The following is a 4,457-nucleotide window of genomic DNA, read 5'->3' as shown; positions in this document are numbered from 1 at the left end:
CCAGCATAAAATTGTATGATTTATGAAATTTCTAAATATTTAACTATTCAAGTATTTAAAAAAAATTTTAATAAAAAATGTTAGCTTCAATATTAATGAATAAAAAAAACGTTAATCAAGTTTAGAAGGAAACTACAAAGTCACTACAAAATCACAACTGTAATATTATATACTAAAATTTAATGATACTTTTTTATGGTAATTTTTGTTAACGGTGGTAAATTGAAAAAAAACAAAGGCTAATAAATTAGATTTGGAAAATTGGTATATAGCAAATTTAATTATAAAAGTAAAACTGAAACATTTTATAAATATTGGTATTATTAGTTTCAATTTAAGTTTGATTTTTAATGAATTAATAAGTAACAAACTTTTAAATTACTATTTTGTTGTTTCGTAGTAAAACGTCATTATAGATTAATTAATGATCCTACTTTAATTAAATGATTATTAAAGTCCGTATGATAAGTTAACATACATTTATTTTACAAAATATTGGTTTCATATCCATAATAAATTAAGATTATGCTTCACCCTTTTTTATATTACATTAAAATACAAATAAAAAACTAAAAATATTCCAATTTTAATAACAAAAACAGCGTAAGTATTTAGTAATAATTCTTATTGGTCTAACAAAAATATCTCAAAACTTTTTTTATTTTATCATCTCATCTTTATATTATCGTTTACTACTTTGATACAAAATTCAAATTAATTTAATAGAATAAAGATTTTAAAACTTAGTTTTCAGCAGTATATTTTATATTAAAATCCATACTCATATTAAAACCATTACATAAATCGATTTATTTATTACCTGCAGAATTAATGATCCGTAAAAATCGAATAGAAAAAAGTTTTTAGTTGATATTTCAAGTAAATAAGATTAATGAAATTGTATGTCAATTATAAGCAATTGTAGTTCTTAAAAATAATAATTTAAAAATGTGTTAATACCAAGGAAAATCAGTTTACTTTTGAGTATAAATTGCAAATATCAAATAACTTGTTATAATTATTAATGATTTATAATGAGTAAAATATTTATCTCTTTTATATATTTATAAATGACCTATAATTTATTTGCATTAGCTAAAAAAAAATTATTAACATTTTACATTTATATCATATGTATATTGTAAATATATATATGATATAATTGTCAAAAAAAAATTATTATATAAAAGTAGGTAATGTTTAAATTTATTCATAGAAACATATTGATAGTATATACATGTTAAAAAAATTTATAAGACTATATCAGCATAAAAATGTCGTTGGTTGTAAAGATAAAAACGTGTTCTGTAATTTTGGTCACATGTGTTTCAGAATTTGGTGATGTTAGAAAGAAACTAATTTTTGAAAGTGGACAATAAATACTACTTAAAAATAACGTTACCTCCTACTTCAAAAACACTCAGAACATTACAATAATAAATTTGATAACATAACGGTAAATAAATAAGTAAATAAATAATAGTTATTTTTGCAACTCCATTCAAATAATGTACAAATTTATTAAATGCATGTAAGTACTTTGTAAATATCTAAATCACTCACATTATTTTTTTTTAATTTTCTATGTGATGCATGTTATAAAAGTTATATACATTTTAAACAACAGTTTAATTGTTTTTGTTACGTACGACCAGAATAATTTTATTTTTATTTTTTTATTATTAATGTATACATTTCTGCAACATAATATTACAATTATATTAATAAATTATAATATAATCAATGTATTTCCTAATAAAATAAAAACAAGCAGCAAATAAAAATAAAAATATCTCTGTGAAGTGAAATCTATATATCTCAGTATTTTTATGCATAGAATCTATATTACTTATTACCCTATACTCTTATCTTTCATAATTGCACTGTTTAAATTTTAAAATATGTCTGAAAATAATATAATATAAATTAGTATATTATATTATTTAAATTTATTATTTTCAATTACTTTAATTGATAATTTTATGTAAGAATCGTAAAATGCTAAATAACTATGGATACATGAACAGTATGTAATTTTACGAGTAATGACAACCGAATATTAGTTTGAATAGCAGTAAGAAAATGTTTAAGTTGTAACTATAATTTAAATAAATATAAGGTATAATAACCATTAACGACACTAAATAATATTTACCTTCAAAAATAAATATATTTTAACTAAAGATATACTTTTTATTATTACAAAACCTTTAAAATAGTTACTATATTTTTCCTTTCTTATAAATATTGTTATGATATAAATGGTAGAGTAGATATGAATTCGTTAAAAACATAATATATTTATTAGGTTAAGATTAATTTTGAGAAAAATATGATTTCTACATAGTTATTATATATTATTAATCATAAATGTATCACTGACAAAGAAAATAATTAAAGTAATGTAACTTTTATTGATCATCAAAAATTGGTTTTACAAAATATAAAAATACTATTTTATATAATACCATATAGATAGTAATTCTTACATTAATAAATAATTAGTATTTTCCACACAAGTAACATGATTTTACTTTTGATTTAAAGTTGATAAACATAACATACATTAAATGAATATATGATAGATTTTAATAAGCACCATCGAAAACATATTTTTCATTGTGAATTTTTAACTGTCTGTCTCTTAAATTACAATAAAAAATAAATATATGGATACTGTTAAAGAGAAATAATATCATAATATTAATGAAATATAACCCATATACGTATTTTTATTTATTTCATTTAATTAATAATAATATGATTATTTGAACTGATACCTTATGAAACTTTAAGAAATTCATTTGGCATAAAAATCTTCTCAAGTCCGAAACTTTTAATTTTCAAGGATACATTTTCAGTTTTTTGACAAAACCAATGTTACATTTTCGTGAACAATAAATTCTTACATTGTACAATTAATTTTTTTTAGTAAATTATGTTAATGTTGTTTAAAAACTATATTGATATTTCTAATGAGATAGAATATTATTTTATATTTTATTTTAAATTATTTATCTTAAAAATTTTTTATTTTATTTTAATTTGTTATTAAAAAAGAAAAAGAAAATGGTTGAAAATTGTTTTATTATGTTAATAAGGTATATTACGAGTATGTTTGGTTTCGATGATGAATTTGATAAGTTGGAGATAGATTAAGAATCTTTTTAACTAAAAATGTTAACTATTATTTTATATATATTTTTTTTTTTATAATCGTATGTATAAAATGTTGTATATGTATGTATTTCAATTATATACTATTTATACTTTAACTGATATAACTTATTATTAAAGGCTTTTTAAAATGTAATAATACTTCAATACCGTTTTTTTAATACAATTTTGAATAATATAATCTCTAATAATTGTATTATGATAGCAATAATTAATATTAACAGCTTTAAATAGCTTATTAGCTATAATATATAAGTATTTTGGTTTAAATTTACGTTATTTTATGAGTGAAACTGTTTAGAAAATACATAGAATACTGTTAAATAAAATCAACCATTTATGAATTTCCGGATTCTATAATGAAAATTGTTTCTCCATAAGCTTTATATCGGAACAAACATTATGTTCAAGCTAATGAACACTGTCAACATTTTTTTTGTGTTATAATAAATTTTAAAAATGTATTATGATTTTTATATTTATAATCAGAGCTGGATTAATGAAATTAGTAGCCCTGGGCTAATTTATTTTTAGGGGCTCTACTTTTACAAAAAAATGTATTTTTTAATTTGTTAATTGATATTTATTAGTTAAATAAGAAAATATTTTCCATCGGAGAACAAATTTATATTATTACATAGTTCATTTATTCTTCTTCTTCATCTGGTCTTTAATGCTCTTTAAGAGTTTTCACCGCTATCACTAATTTCCTCTATTTTTCTCTATCCTGGAATAACTCTCTTCAATCTTGAACTCTCATTCTTTTCAAGTCCTTTTCCACAACATCTAAACATCTTTTCTTGGTCATCTTCGGGGTCTTTTTCTCGTAGGCTTCCACTTCAGTACTACTTTGTTTATATCATTATCACTTAGTTAATTTATTAAAAAATATAATTTAATTAAATGTTAAATATAAAATATATAATTATAATATAAAAATATAAACAAAAATTTAAATACAATTTTTTTTTCTTATTTTACCTGATGCAAAAGTATCTAAAACGTCATCAAATGAGAGATTATTACATATGGTATTTTCAATTGACATAATTTTTTATACATACAAATTTACTTCGTTTAATTAACTTATCTTCAATCTGTGTGGATCATAGATAATTTTTAATTAAAGCCTACTTTTAAATTTATCAATCTACTTTACAATTTGTTAATGGTACTGTCGGGTATCTCAATGCGATATATACATTTGGAAAGACATTATTGAGATTTCGTTTACAAAGAATTTCGTTTTAGCACCATAGTTGTACATATCTAAAGAAACT

This window comes from Sipha flava, unplaced genomic scaffold (genome assembly GCF_003268045.1).
Source record: "Sipha flava isolate LNK unplaced genomic scaffold, YSA_version1 38_pilon_pilon, whole genome shotgun sequence".
NCBI lineage: Eukaryota > Metazoa > Arthropoda > Insecta > Hemiptera > Aphididae > Sipha > Sipha flava.
The sequence above is the reverse complement of the archived record's forward strand: the minus strand, read 5'-3'. Positions refer to the sequence as shown.